Raw genomic sequence first — 16,392 nt, 5'->3', positions numbered from 1 at the left:
GGCTTTCTCTAGTTGCGGCAAGTGGGGGCTACTCTTCATTGCAGTGCGCGGGCTTCTCATTGCAGTGGATTCTCTGGTTGCAGAGCACGGGCTCTGGGTGTGCGGGCTTCAGTAGCTGTGGCACTTGGGCTCAGTAGTTGTGGCTTACAGGCTCTAGAGCACAGGCTCAGTAGTTGTGGTGCACGGGCTTAGTTTCTCTGCGGCATGTGGGATCTTCCCACATCAGGGCTCGAACCCGTGTCCCCTACATTGGCAGGCATATTCTTTACCACTGCACAATCAGGGAAGCCCCTAAAATAGATTTTAAAATAAAGAATGTTACAAGAGACAAGGAAGGACACTACATAATGATCAAGGAATCAATCCAAGAAGAAGATATAACAATTATAAATATATATGCACCAAACATAGGAGCACCTTAATACATAAGGCAACTGCTAACAGCTCTAAAAGAGGAAATCAACAGTAACACAATAATAATGGGGGACTTTAACACCTCACTTACATCAATGTGCAGATCATCCAAACAGAAAATTACTAAGGAAACACAAGCTTTAAATGACACAGTAGACCAGATAGATTTAATTGATATTTGTAGGACATTCCATTCAAAAATAGAAGATTACACTTTCTTCTCAAGTGCGCACGGAACATTCTCCAGGATAGATCACATCTTGGGTCACAAATCAAGGCTCAGGAAATTTAAGAAAATTGAAATCATATTAAGCATCTTTTCTGACCACAACGCTATGAGATTAGAAATCAATTACAGGGAAAAAGAGCGTAAAAAACACAAACACATGGAGGCTAAACAATACGTTACTAAATAACCAAGAGATCACTGAAGAAATCAAAGAGGAAATCAAAAAATACCTAGAGACAAATGACAATGAAAACACGACAATCCAAAACTTATGGGATGCAGCAAAAGAAGTTCTACGAGGGAAGTTTATAGCTATACAAGTCTATGTCAAGAAACAGCAAACATCTCATATAAACAATCTAACCTTACACCTAAAGGAACTAGAGAAAGAAGAACAAACAAAACCCAGATAGCAGAAGGAAAGAAATCATAAAGATCAGAGCAGAAATAAAGGAAATAGAAACAAAGAAAACAATAGCAAAGATCAATAAAACTAAAAGCTTGTTCTTTGAGAAGAGAAACAAAATCGATAAACCATTAGCCAGACTCATCAAGAAAAAGAGGGAGAGGACTCAAATCAATAAAATTAGTAATGAAAAAGGAGAAGTTACAACAGACACTGCAGAAATACAAAGCATCATAAGAGACTACTACAAGCAACTCTATGTCAATAAAATAGACTACCTGGAAGAAATCGACAAATTCTTAGAAAGGTGTAACCTTCCAAGACTGAACCAGTAAGAAATAGAAAATATGAACAGACCAATCACAAGTAATGAAATTGAAACTGTGATAAAAATCTTCCAACAAAAGTCCAGGACCAGATGGCTTCGCAGGTGAATTCTATCAAACATTTAGAGAAGAGCTAACACCCATCCTTCTCAAACTCTTCCAAAAGATTTCAGAGGAAGGAACACTCCCAAACTCATTCTATGAGGCCACCATTACCCTGATACCAAAACCAGACAAAGATACTACAAAAAAATAAAATTACAGACCAATATCACTGATGAATATAGATGCAAAAATCCTCAACAAAATACTAGGAAACAGAATCCAACAACACATTAAAAGGTTCATACACCACGATCAAGAGGAATTTATCCCAGGGATGCAAGGATTCTTCTATATACGCAAATCAATCAATGTGATACACCATATTAACAAATTGAAGAAGAAAAACCATATGATCATCTCAATAGATGCCGAAAAAGCTTTTGACAAAATTTAACACCCGTTTATGATAAAAACTCTACAGAAAGTGGGCATAGAGGGAACGTACTTTAACATAATAAAGGCCATATATGACAAACCCACAGCAAACATCATTCTCAATGGTGAAAAATTGAAAGCATTTTCTCTAAGATCAGGAACAAGACAAGGATGTCCACTCTCACAATTATTATTCAACATAGTTTTGGAAGTCCTAGCCACAGCAATCAGAGAAGAAAAAGAAACAAAAGGAATCCAAATCAGAAAAGAAGAAGTAAAATTGTCACTGTTTGCAGATGACATGATACTATACGTAGAGAATCCTAAAGATGCCACCAGAAAACTACTAGAGCTAAACATTGAATTTAGTAAAGTTGCAGGATACAAAATTAATGCACAGAAATCTCTTGCATTCCTATACACTAACAATGAAAGATCAGAAACAGAAATTAAGGAAACAATCCCATTTACCATTGCAAGAAAAAGAATAAAATACTTAGGAATAAACCTACCTAGGGAGACAAAAAACCTGTATGCAGAAAACTGTAAGACACTGATGAAAGAAATTAAAGATGATACAAACACATGGAAAGATATACCATGTTCTTGGATTGGAAGCATCAATATTGTGAAAATGACTATACTGCCCAAAGCAATCTACAGATTCAATGCAATCCCTATCAATTTACCAATGGCATTTTTTACGGAACTAGAACAAAAAATTTTAAAATTTGTATGGAGACACAAAGGACCCCAAATAGCCAAAGCTGTCTTGAGGGAAAAAAACAGAGCTGGAGGAATCAGACTCCCTGACTTCAGACTATACTGAAAAGCTACAGTAATCAAGACAATATGGTACTGGCACAAAAACAGAAATCTAGATCAATGGAACAGGATAGAAAGCTCAGAGGTAAACCCATGCACCTATGGTCAACTAATCTATGACAAAGGAGGTAAGGATATACAATGGAGAAAAGACAGTCTCTTCAATAAGTGGTGCTGGGAAAACTGGACAACTACATGTGAAAGAATGAAATTAGAACACTCCCTAACACCATAAACAAAAATAAACTCAAAATGGATTAGAGATCTAAATGCAAGACTGGACACTATAAAACTCTTAGAGGAAAACATAGGAAGAACACTCTTTGACATAAATCACAGCAAGATCTTTTTTGATCCACCTCCTAGAGTAATGGAAATAAAAACAAAAATAAACAGATGGGACCTAATGAAACTTAAAAGCCTTTACACAGCAAAAGAAACCATAAATAAGATGAAAAGACAACCCTCAGAATGGGAGAAAATATTTGCAAACAAATCCACAGACAAAGGATTTATCTCCAAAATATATAAACAGCTCATGCAGCTCAATATTAAAGAAACAAACAACCCAATCCAAAAATGGGCAGAAGACCTAAATAGACATTTCTCCAAAGAAGACATACAGATGGCCAAGAAGCACATGAAAAGTTGCTCAACATCACTAATTATTAGAGAAATGCAAATCAAAACTACAATGAGGTATCACCTCACACCAGTTAGAATGGGCATCATCAGAAAATCTACAAACAGCAAATGCTGGAGAGGGTGTGGAGGAAAGGGAGCCCTCTTGTACTGTTGGTGGGCATGTGAATTGATACAGCCACTATGGAGAACAGGATGGAGGTTCCTTAAAAAACTAAAAATAGAACTACCACATGACCCAGCAATCCCACTACTGGGCATATACCCAGAGAAAACCATAATTCAAAAAGACACATGCACCCCAATGTTCATTGCAGCACTATTTACCATAGCCAGGTCATGGAAGCATCCTAAATGCCCATCAACAGACAAATGGACAGAGAAGATGTGGTACATATATACAATGGAATATTACTCAGCCATAAAAAGGAACGAAATTGGGTCACTTGTAGAGACGTGGATGGATCTAGGGACTGTCATACAGAGTGAAGTAAGTCAGAAAGAAATACAAATATTGTATATTAACACATATATGTGGATCCTAGAAAAGTGGTACAGATGAACTGGTTTGCAGGGCAGAAACAGAGACACAGATGTAGAGAACAAACATATGGACACCAAGGGGTGAAAGTGGTGGGGTGGTGGTGAGATGATTTGGGAGACTGGGATTGACATGTATAGACTAATATGTATAAAATGGATAACTAATAAGAACCTGCTGTATAAAGTAAATTAAATAAAATTCAAAAATTCAAAAGAAAAAAAGAAATGTATATGTACAACTTGTCATTTCTACTTGTATGGTATTTTTGCCATCCATATTTTAAAAAAATAAACTCAGATTTCAATCTTAAAAAAAAAAAAAGAACAGCCTGTCTTATGACCAGTCAAACATGCATTGTACATCTGCTTTAACCATTAAAGAAAGGAATGCATTAAAAAAATCAAAATGGAGTAACTGTGGTTCAGGCATTCAAAATGGAGCCAGGTTGCCATTGTGGGTATGGTTTCAGACATATTATTGCAGCACTGAGAACTTGAATTTTCTGAATCAAGGACACCACCAGCAGTTCTCAAAACAATACCTTCTAGCAGCTGACAGCTGCAACCTTATGGTCTCAAGGTCTCCCCTTTGAACTCTGCAACCGTTTTGGACCTCAACCAATTCTTACCTAACAAGCATCCTTACTTTTTGCTAGTTCCAGTCCTAAGTCTTCACAAACAACTTAGGTAACTTTGTGGGTTTTGCCCATATCACCTTCCCCTATTTTTGAGCCTGGAGGAACACAATTCAGGTGCTTCTGGAAGCTGTTTCTCCTGGACTATAGTTCTCAGTTTGGCTGGAAGAAAACTCTTTTCTGTTCCGATTATAGATTGTTTATTGATTATTTCCACTGACAGTGTTGACATAAATTTTCCAAATTTCACTGGGAAGCTACACGTTATCATTGGCAACAAATACTGTCAGTTGTTTTGCTTGAAGTGTTAGGCTCACTTTATTCATTTTGGAGAAATGTGTCAATGCCCAAGTCAGAGTAACATTAGTTTTTCCTGTTCTTTCAAGGAAAAATGGCGCTCCATGAAAAACAGCTAGTCCAGCTCCCAAGTCAGCCAGCCGCTCAAGTGTTTTTCTTCAAGACGACCGACCATTGCTACTTTGGTATACAGCAACAGTGTGTGTGCGCTTCACGTTTTTCCCCTCACAATGTTAGAAAGACGTGTACTCAGGATTGAACTTTAAAAAACTCATATTTTTCACTACTTCATCCAGGATATTCCTAAATTAAAAAAACAAAAACAAACTAGGAGAGTATGGGAGCGATGCAACGACCAGCGGGATAGTTTTGTACTACCCTCTTTTTTTTTCTCGTCCCGCCGGGCTTGGGGGGAATCTTGGTTCCTCCACCAGGAATCGAATGCAGGCCCACGGTATTGAAAGCGCAGAGTCCTAACCGTGGGATCGCCAGGGAATTCCCTGCGCCACCCTCTTGACTCCTGCTGGTGCGATGTCGGCTGTGTTAATGTGAACCCAGAAAAAAAGACAAAGAACATGTCATTTACAACGAATTTTTTTTTTTTTTTTCGGTACGCGGGCCTCTCACTGTTGTGGCCTGTCCCGTTGCGGAGCACAGGCTCGGGACGCACAAGTTCCGGACGCACAGGCTCAGCCGCTCAGCGGCCATGGTTCACGGGCCTAGCCGCTCCGCGGCACGTGGGATCCTCCCGGACCGGGACACGAACCCATGTCCCCTGCATCAGCAGGCGGACTCTCAACCACTGCACCACCAGGGAAGCCGTGAAGATTGCTTCTAACATTGGGACCCCTAAAAAGCTCTTGGAGACTTCCAGAGGTCTGGGGATCACACCTAGAATTGCTGAATTAGAAGGAGAACATGTGAGAAAACAGGTCGTATAATGGAATTGAATTTAGTATATAATAATAACTTTCTTAAAAGAAGGGCTGCGGACTTCAAGTGCAGTGAGAGGCAGATTAGAAGAGGAGAAAGACCGGTGGGACTTATCAGGTCGGGAGACAGGATTTTAAGTGGGCCTTAAAGGACTGGTCCAAATAGTTTGAAGAAAAGAGTGTTGGAAGGGAAAGGCTTGCTCAGAACGCACAAAGAATAGACTCTGACTTCTGAGATCTTGTAGATACGAAAGGCTGATAAGGAATAAAGCCAGGCTTTTGTTCCCTGCGGTGTTGTGTGTACTAGGAGGTGATGGGTGCGTCTGCACTTTTGTCAACATCACCCTTAGAAATTGTATGCGAGGAAACCCTTGGACTGACAGGTGCGGAGAGGCGGGGAGTTGGGGTCACGGCTGTGAAGAGACGGGCCTCTATTGAAAATACACATTTATGTCTCAGAATGGCTACAGATAAAAACCTACTACAAAAGGAATATGTCCGAGGAAACTAATTTTGCTAACACATATTGATCTTTTGAAAAGCCAATAGAAGTAGGTGGCAAGGAGATGGCAGTGTATCCGAATGTTCACATAGTTCTGAAAGAACTCAAGGGATAAATCCTTTGCTCAGACCACTTTTCTGACACACTGTTATCAGCAGTCCCTAACTTGCGGGTCCCCGGTTCCCCGCTTGGCAAACAGCCAGGGCTCGTGAGCACTGGGAGCCGCTCGCAGCCGCTCGGAGCACGGGTCCCGCGGCCTTCCGCGATCGCACAAGAGCGGCCCTCGGCACTCGCCGTACGCGGACTCTACCATCGCCGGCGCAGGGGGGTCGGAGGCCGCGGAAGAGGAGTCCCGAGGGCGGTTCGGGAAAGCCGGGCATCGAAGGACAGTTGTTTCACAGCTCGCATAGCCCGCCCGCCCTTTTCCCCTCTCCGCTTCCCACAGCGCCGTCCCATCCGGGAGCTCTGCCGTGTTCCCGCGGCGGCAGGTGAGCGCCCGGCCGCGGCCCCGGCCCGGGCCCCCCCCTTCTCGGCGGTGGCGGCGGCCGGCGGGGAGGCGCCTGCGCGCAGTAATGGCAGCGCGGTGAGCAGGGACGGAGCTGACAGCCGCCGCCGCCCACCCTCCTCGCCGGGCTTCGTCCTGCGCGCCCTCGGGCTGTCTCCCACCCCTGGCCCCTGCCCCGCGTCCCGCCTCTGCAGCAGGTAACCCGCTGAAGGCCCGGCTCCGGTTGCGGGCACCGGGAAACTTCCCTTCCCGGTTAGTGGGTGGCGGGGCTGGGGCGGGGAGAGGAGTTGGGGGCACGGAGGGGGAGGGGAGGGATGGAGGGGCGGCTGGGGACCGGGTGTTCTGTGGGTGACCCCGGCTCCAGGAGCGCCAGCCCCGGAGCCCGGCCGCCCCCGGACTGCATCCCGGGCCTCCCAAACCGGTCTTGGCCGCCCCTCCCTCGGCCTCATTTTCCTCCTAGGAAGGTGCGAGTGCGTGTTCTCTGCTTATTTACGTCCTCACGCGGGCACAGAGCTCTGTGTTTGCTGGGGGTGGGGGTGGGGGCGGCATCAGTCTCTTATATCTTTACTACGAGTGTTTTCACTTTTGTTTCCGCAGACAGCGAAGATTGATAGCTCTGGGGAGTAGTGTCCTATGTGCATGCTAGACCTGTCTCACCACTTAGGGTTTGGTGAAATTAGATCCTTAGACTCTCTTAAGAGCACTTAGTTACACACCAGGGAGTCTGCACCATTCCCCATCACCCCACAAATACGTGCATGTACATAAAACATTTGCGAGTTGCAGGCTGTTGTTATTGTTAAATCCTCTCCTTTCCCCAGGGATTACTGTTACCAGTTGAAGGACAGTACCTTGGAAGTTAAAATTTTGATAATAAGGTAAAAACTATTAACATTCGCTACAGACTGTTTGAGTTTACAGTGTAAGCATCTTTGAACTAGACCTGTCCTAAATCTACACTCATAGTAAGGTATGGGAAATAATCACTTAGTTCTCATTTACTACCGACTACGTAATAGGCATTTAAAAACACTCAAAAGACTGCGCCCTCCTTTTTACAATCTCACAGTTCTTTCCAAGACAGACACTTGAACAGATTGTTTATATTTTGCCTCTTTTGCCCAAATATAGTGTTTGGAAGACCCTTCCAAAAGAGTCAGAGATGAAATAGCAGATGTACACAGTGTTTTGAGTCAATCTCCCCACCCCCCACCCCCAGATGCTGTTTATAAGTTGGGGGAACATCTCTATAGTGTGCATGCACAAAGTATGTGAAAAATACCTTTTCTATGTCTTTGAATGTTCACTTGCATCTGAAATACTCTTACTTCACTCTCCACCCTTTGGTGATGTTTTCAGAGTTTTATGTGGAAAGGTAGTTTATTCATGTTTTTTATCTTCACCAGTCTGTCACTAAATTAAATGCTGTGGACCTTCTTTAAAGTCAGTTTTGCCTTGTCTAACAGTTCAATATTTATTAAGCACCTGATTCGTATGTCAAGCATTACTGGAAGCATTAGGGATACAACCATAAACAAGACACGTGAAATTTCTGCTTTCCCGGAGCTTCAATTCTGGGAGGTAAGGGAAAGTCAGAAAGTAATTAAGAAATAAAAGCAATTTCAGAGAATCATAAGTGCTATAAAGGAAGTAAAGTAGGGAGTTGTGGTAGTGACTGGGACAGACTGCTTCAGATGCTGTGGTCAGGAAAGACCTGTCTGAGGTGAATTTTGACCTGATACCTGAAAAGTGGGAAGGATTTAGTCTTTGGAAGTCTGAGGGAAGAGTGTTTCTGTCTGAGGGAACAGTAAATGGAAATCCCTAGAGGTGGTTTCAAGCTTGGGTTCAGCAAATTGAAAGAAACTCAGTGAAGGTGGGCTGGGACCCTCTCGAGAGAGAAGAGGTTAGGTGGTAGCCAGGGGTCAGGTCATGTGAGGTCTGTTATCCAAAGGAGTTTGGCTTTTATTCTTAAAGTACATTGAAAAGCTATTTCCTTTTTGTGAAGCTGGGAGTGATATGGTCTGGTTTACAATCTGACTGTGAAGGAGATTGGATAAGAGGAGAATAGCAGGGGTACCAGTGAGAAGGCTGTGGCAGATTTGAGTAGTGACTGGAGTCAAGTAAAAAAGATTTTGAGATATATTTATAGTTAAAAGTAGTGATTTGGCATGGTTGGATGGGAATGCAGTTGTTTGGGACAGGGGTGACTCCTGGGTTTGGGGCTTCACCTGGGGCATGGTGATGCCACGTATTGGGATGGGGAAGAAGTGAGGGAAGCAGGTTGTTATATGGGGATAGGGTTGGAGGGGACGTGTTACATAGGACCTGTTAGATGTTCACGTGGAGTTGAGAAGCAGGCAGTTGGATATACACGTCTGGACTTCAGTGGAGAGGTTAGGGAGTCCTTCGTCCATTCAGCAAATAGTTTTCAAGTACTAGCTGTGGACTAGGCGGTGGTGATGTATAGTAGTGAAAAAATAGACAAAAATCTCTGCCTTCATCAGGTTTAAATTCTAGTAAGAGAAAGAGATGGGGAGTCATCTGCCTTTATCTGTTGGTTTATTATAATTATGTTTGGATAACAACTACATTCACCTGATTCAGAATTTGAAATGTTTGATGGGATATAGAATGAAAATCTCCTCTATTTCTTGTCCCTGCAGTTTTTGTCAAGGCCAAATATGTTAGTGGTTTCTTACTCATCTTTCCAAAGATATATTTTGTGCACATGTAGGCAAATGTGTGTAGATTCTTCTCCCCACTCGGCAAAAGTGGAAGCATACTTTCCTTGCTTTGACACCTTGTATTTTTAAGAGTATTAAATAGTATTTAAAAGTTATGAAGCAGTATGAGACCACCTAAAGAAAGAATGTAGAAAGAAGAGGAGACAGTCCTGGGGCACTGCAACATTTTCTGATTTGGTCCCTGCCCTCTTTGAGTTTGGGAACTGCAAATGTGGAGTTGTTTAAAGAGCTGTTATTTTTGTGAGGCTTTTTACAGAAGTTTGCACTGTTTGTGTGTGTGTGTGTGTGTGTGTGTGTGTGTGTGTGTTTCACCTTATCTGCCTGTTTTCTTTATATGCTAAAATAATGTTTGATTATGATTGAAAGCAGCGTTTTCATGTATGTACTGTCAGTTAAATTCAGGTAAATTAATGGCAAGATCAAGCCCTTGAATGTTAATATTTTGAAGAAGTTTGGCTGATGTTAAATCTTAGGAAAACAAGCAGAAATTTGGAATGTTATCATGAGACATAACAAGTTATTGATACTTGAGATGTATGACTGAATTCTCTCTCAGTAACCAGTTAATAATCAAACTATTTGTTCAGAGTGATCTGGCTCTTTGCCTGGGTTTGAATCTTAACAGTGATGTTTCTATTGCATTGCAGATGTTAGCATAATCTTTGTGTTATTATCTTAAAGAATACAGACCTTCCCCGATTTATGATGGTTTGACTTACAATTTTTCAACTTTATGATGGTACAAAAGTGATATGCATTCAGCAGAAACCATACTTTGAATTTTGCATTTTGATCTTTTCTTGGGCTAGCAATATGGAGTATGATAATCTCGTGATGCTGGGCAGTGAGCCTCAGATCCCAGTCAGCCTAGCAATTACGAGGGTGAACAACCAATATACACAATCATTCTGTGCCCATACAACCATTCTGTTTTTCACTTTCGGTACAGTAGTCAAAAAATTACATGAGATATTCAATACTTTATTATAAAGTAGGCTTTGTGTTAGATGATTTTGCCCAACCGTCGACTCATGTAAGTGTCCTGAGCACGTTTAAGGTAGGCTAGGCTAAGCTATGATGTTCGTAGGTTAGGTATATTAAATGCATTTCAACCTAACGATATTTTTAACTTTTGATGGGTTTAGTGGGCTGTAACCTGATCTTAAGTTGAAGAAGATCTGTATATAGATTCAAACTGTGTTGCTACTGTGTATTTGGAAAGGCCTGTTGGAGATACTAGAACAGTGAAGTTCCTTTGATTCTTAAAAATTTTGAGACAATGAGTAGTGTTAAGAGCATGATATTAGCATCTGCAACAACTTTTGGGTGCAGTTAAACCCTGTTGATTGACCTGGAGGAGGGGAGATGGAATATTCTGTAAGTTGCTTTAAGCTTTGTTGCTTTGAAGAATTAAAAAATCCAGACTGGGCTTCCCTGGTGGCGCGGTGGCTGAGAGTCCGCCTGCCGATGCAGGGGACGTGGGTTCGTGCCCCAGTCCAGGAAGATCCCACATGCCGCGGAGCGGCTGGGCCCATGGGCCACGGCCACTGAGCCTGCGCGTCCAGAGCCTGTGCTCCACAACGGGAGAGGCCACAGCACTGAGAGGCCCGAGTACCGCAAAAAAAAAAAAAAAATCCAGACTTATTTTGTTCTCTACTGAATTTATAATACTTTTTATGTTGGTTGGCATTTTGATTTTCAGTTAGCTGTCTTTAGCCAGATAACTTCCTATGTAAATTGATCTACCTCTTTTTTTCTGAGATTGTTCTTGATTTATGAACTGTTTTGTTCAGTTTGATTCTTGTGGTTATTTTTGTTATTGTTACCTCCTTTTTTTTCTTTTTTGTCTGAGATAAGTAAGCAGTTAGTTTCTAGGTTGGAGAAATATAATCTTTGGTAGAAAATATTTAATGTTTCTTTTTGAAGCATTAGACACTAATTACTGTGAAACGTGTGGTGAACGTGTTAAGCCTACTTAAACTCTGTAAATGCATAGATGTTAATGTCCTATTTGAAGATTTTAGTTATCCAAGGGATTTTCATTTATATTCTTTAACATTGTAAATAATGTTACTGTTGTTATTTAATCATTGGATTATAGCCTGATTGTGTATGTGTCGGAATTTTTCATCAATCAGGCTAATAGTTTCTCTTATCATCTGTATGCTTCTTGAAGGCAGCATCTCTAGTACTTGGTAGAGAGAGGTCTGAATATTGTAAATACTTAATAAATATCTATTAACTCAATGACTTAAGCCCTGTTCCAATGTAGGTTGCTTTTCAAATAGTGACATGTTGGATTTACCCTGTATAGATATTCCTTGAATTTCTCAACTTTGTTTTACTTCAGTTGAAAAAAAGTACAAGATACTTAAAAATTTATTTATTTAGTTTTGGCTGCACTGTGCAGCATGTGGAATTTTCGAATCTGTGCCCCCTGCAGTGGAAGTGTGGAGTTTTAACTCCTGGACCACCAGGGAAGTCCCCCCAAGTTTTTTAAATGTTGGAGTAATTTTAGACTTACAGAGAAGTTGCACAAATAGTACAGAGAGCCCAAGTATACTTTTCCCCCAGCTTTTTGTAATGTTAACAGCTTACATAACCAGAGCACAATGATCAAAATGAGGAAAACTAACATTGTTACAATACTGTTAAACTACAGACCTTATTTGAATCTCACCAGTTTTTCCTGTAATGTCCTTTACCTCTTTCAAGATTCAGTCCAGGATCAGACACAGCGTTTAGCATGTGTCTCCCTAGTCTCTTGTGATCTGTGATAGTCTTCTCTCATTTTCCATCACCTTCATGCTTGTGATGAGTGTGGTCAGTTATTTTGTAGAATGTTTCTCAACTTTGGTTTGTCTGATGTTTTCTCATAGTTAGATTGAGGTTGTACATTTTTGGCAGGAATACTAGAGAAGTGATGCTGAGTCCTACTCAGTGCGTCACATCACAGGATACAGGGTGTCAGTATATCCTATTAGAGGTGATGTTGACTCTCATTAAGGTCATGTCTGTTAAATTTCTCTGCTTGTAAAGTTACTGTTTTTCTCTTTGTAATTACTGGCTATCTTGGGGGAGATTGAAACTGTGCAGAAATCCTGTTCTCAAATTTTTGCCCATTCATTGCAGCATCCTTTGGTAGTTCTTGCTTGTAATAATTATTATAGTAGTGTTCACCTGATGGCAATTTTACATTTTTCTCATTTCCTTCTACACTTATTAATTGGAATTCTTCTATAAGGGAGAACTGTCCCTTCTCCATATTTGTTTATTCCGTAATTTGTTTGTATCAGTGTTGGGTCATAGATATTTGTTTTACTCTGTGGTTTATAATCTAATTCTATCATTGTTTATTTTATCGCTCAGATTGTTCCACTGTGGCTTTCAGGTTAGCTCTTTGTCTTTTGGACATCCCCCATCCTCTTTAGGAAAGCACTTCTATTTTCTGGCATCATAAGATGTCCAGGCTCATATTTTCCCTGCTGCAGCCCTGGAACCAGTCACTTCTCCAAGCTCTGGTTCCTTCTATTGGAGAATGGTATCTAGAAACCAAGATCTGGATGCTGTGTGTGTTCATTGCCACTGGGGTGTCATTGCTCCTAGGCCCGCTCAGTGAGCAGAGCTAGAACTATATATGTATACTAATCCATGCATACACAAACATCTATGTTTATTTCTATATCTTTTTATCTTTGTTTGTGTGTTAAAAACCATGAGTTCATACTGATAACTCTGATTCCAGTCAAGCACTATAGCATTTACACTAGCTGTCCCCTTTTATTCATGACTACTATTTTCTGACAGAAATAGAGCATACTTTTCTAATAGTCATAATAATGTATGTAGTATAAAGTTACCAAAATAATGAATCCAAGGTTTTTAGATAGATGTTACTTAATTTAGCTCTCATAATAGGATAACAAATATTGCAAGTCATTGGGTTGTGCAAAGAGAGGATAATTAGAGTAACCCTTTTTAATATTTGGATAGAAAGTCAGGCCTAGAAAAAAAATGTACTCTTAATGTTTGGATTATTTGTGCAAAGGCTTATTGGTCATAGCCTTGTCTAGCCTTCATGCCAAACTGGGCTTGCCTACCCATGAGAGACGCAGACAAATTCAGGTTCTCTAACTCATCCCTGATACGTATATAAGAATTATTATTATTTTTTAAGGCTAGTTGGTATCTTAGATTCCTTGCCTAGGTTGTTAAAAATGGAAAAAAATGAGAAAGCAAGTGAAGAAGACATTAAACTTCATGCTGATAGGAGCGATGTGAAAACTTGGAAAGAAATACTGTCTGTGTAGATGTGTGGGAGAGTCTCAAGTTCATTGAGGAGAGAAGGGTCTTTAATTCTGGTCAAATTAGCTTTATTTTGGAAGCAAATGTCTTCTGTAACTTCTTTGTTGTATTATAAGTACATTCCCTACTTACCACTGTCCTCCTTCCCTTTTTTTGAGACTGAGGTTTTCATCCTGCACTATACATTTTGCCAGCTGGGATGACAGACTGCTGTATTTTTCTTTACTGTTTTCTACACCAGTTTCCTCCTTTTTTTTTTAAAGCATACTACTAGAAATTCTTAAGTAGGAAAGTCATGTGACGGAGATGACATTTGTGGTGCGGAGCTTGTGTGTCAAACCTCATTGCAACATTAAGCTTTGTACCCCGAGCCTCCAACTAACAAAGGTACCTCTTGGCTATAGCTAATGGGTCACACATTCAGTACAGTAAGATTAAAGTATTTAGATGCATTCTTGGAGCTTATTTTCATATGAAATCATGGTAACATTTTTGGTCAGTGTACACTGGAGACAGCCCTTGAAATGGAAAATATTGCAAAGTTAATAATGCTCTTTGATTGGGTCTTAAGTATTTTCCTTATTTTGTGTATTTAGAATATAACCTGCTCAATAAGCCCCCTGAATGTCATTTGGAAAACTAACTATGGTATGTTGACTTACCTGAAATTTTTTTAGTCCCCAGTATTATATCTTTTTGGTAATTTTTGGAATGCCAAATTTTTATTGCTGGTACTGATGAATACTGAAATAAAAAATTATCATTTGGTAGTTTTTTGGTTTTGTTTTGTTTTTTTTAACTAAAAAGAGACTCACAACTTTAAGCGTTTAGCCATTTACATTATTGATAATTATACTTTTGGAAGGCAACTGAAATGTTTATCAGTAGTTAAGCTGTAGTCATACTGATCAGTATGTTAAACATGGTTATACGTTTTACTAAAATAGTTTATACTTCAAATGGAGTATCTAATTATGCACCAATGTCAGTTCTAGACTTAAAATGGAATGTTTTGAGATTCTGTTACTGCTTTACCTGCTGAAATGTAATTATCCAAGTCACTTCTTTGTATGAAAAATGTCTAAGTGAAGAACGACACAGTATCACTCCAAATTAAAATCCATCTGATCTTTGCGAAGTTATATCTTTTGTATTTCTGCTATTACTAGTAACTTTGCTTTTTAAACATTTTTGGAGTGGGAATTTTGTTAGGCTGTGTTAACACATCATACTTTGGGGTAGTACCATGTTATTTTGGAGCTCTTTCAGCCTCAGTACCTAAAACTCACTGGAAAGTTAAATTTTCAAGAGAAAGGAAAGATTAGTGACAGGTCACCTTTCAGTGTTCTGAGGAGTGAGGTATGTGTATGAGGAGAAAAACTTAAAAAGCAAAAGAGATTTTAGAACATTGCTATCAGAAATCTAGATAGCTTATTAATTTGATTTTCCTGATTGCTTCTTTATTTTCATCTTTACCTTGGATTACCTAGCTATTCTCTTAGAACTGGTAACTGATTTAAAAGTCTTTGTTGTCAGAATATTAGTAAAGTATTGACTTTCATGGGAAGTCAGTGATAAATTAAGAAAGCACAGAGAAGTTTTATTTTTTCTTAAATGATAATTGATAGATAATAAGGATTGTAAGTTAAAAGTCTGAAGAATTGTAAGCAGAGGGTATGATATTATCAGACTTGCATTTTTGGAAAGCTTACATTGGCCACAGTATTTGGAATGTAACAAGGTGGCAAAAGAGGATACAGGTGGCTCATTTAGGAGGCAGTAGTTGGGTGAGAGGTGGTGGTTTGGATTAGGGTGATGTCAGTGGGAATGGGAAGTAGTGGTTGGATTCAAGAAATGGTTAGAAGATAGGGCTGACAGGACTTATTGATTGATTTGAAGAAGAGAGTAAGAGAAATCAAGAATGATTAATAAAATTTCTACCTTGAGGAGCTAGAGTATGATAATACTAAGATGTGAAATACTGGAAATGGATGGACATGTTGAGTTTGAGGGGCCAGGTTTATTGAGGTATAACTTACACATAGTAAAATTCACCCTAAAAAGATACACAGTTATTTGAATTTTGACAAATTTATATGGTCACATAACCACCACCACAATCAAGATATAGAATATTTTATCACCCCAGCAGTTTCCTATTTGCTCCTTTGTAGTCCATCGTGAGTCTCTGACAACCAGTGATCTGATGTATGTCCTTATATTTTTGCCTTTTTCAGCAACCATACAATACGTAGCCTAATGAGTCTGTCTGCTTTCACTTGGTATAATGCTTTTGAGAATCATCCATTGTTGTCCACATATCAGTGAGTTGTTCCATTTTAATGTTGAATAGTACACCATTGTGTGAAAGCACCACATTTTGTTTTCCATTCACTAGTTGATGGCACATTTGGGTTTCTGGGTTTTGGTAGTCATGAATAAAGGTGCTCTAAAATTTTGTGTTTAAGTTTTTCTGTAAATGTATGTCTTCATTTCTCATCTATAAATAGCCAGGAATGGGATTTGCTGGGTCACATGGGAAGTGTATGCTTAATTTTAATAGAAACTGCCTAAGTGGTTATTTCATTTTAAATTCCCACCTGCAGC

At 39.9% G+C, this 16,392-nt stretch overlaps 1 protein-coding gene across 3 annotated transcripts in view; it reads left to right on the top strand.

Moving 5' to 3' along the window:
• Positions 1 to 6,758: 6,758 nt before the first annotated feature.
• The window catches only part of CUL2 (cullin 2), a 76,251-nt gene continuing 66,617 nt past the window's right edge, over positions 6,759 to 16,392 (top strand). Inside the window, exons 1-2 of one of the 3 annotated variants that reach the window (XM_007471339.1) lie at positions 6,816 to 6,933; positions 7,334 to 7,511. The gene's annotated coding sequence lies outside the window, so the exon portion shown is untranslated. Of the gene's footprint in view, positions 6,989 to 7,333; positions 7,512 to 16,392 lie in introns of all 3 variants that reach the window. The other 2 variants (XM_007471340.1, XM_007471341.1) reach the window with 2 other exon arrangements.

The sequence above is a fragment of the Lipotes vexillifer genome, unplaced genomic scaffold, assembly GCF_000442215.2.
Source record: "Lipotes vexillifer unplaced genomic scaffold, Lipotes_vexillifer_v1.1 scaffold1049, whole genome shotgun sequence".
Classification (NCBI taxonomy): domain Eukaryota; kingdom Metazoa; phylum Chordata; class Mammalia; order Artiodactyla; family Lipotidae; genus Lipotes; species Lipotes vexillifer.
The sequence above is the reverse complement of the archived record's forward strand: the minus strand, read 5'-3'. Positions and strand labels throughout refer to the sequence as shown.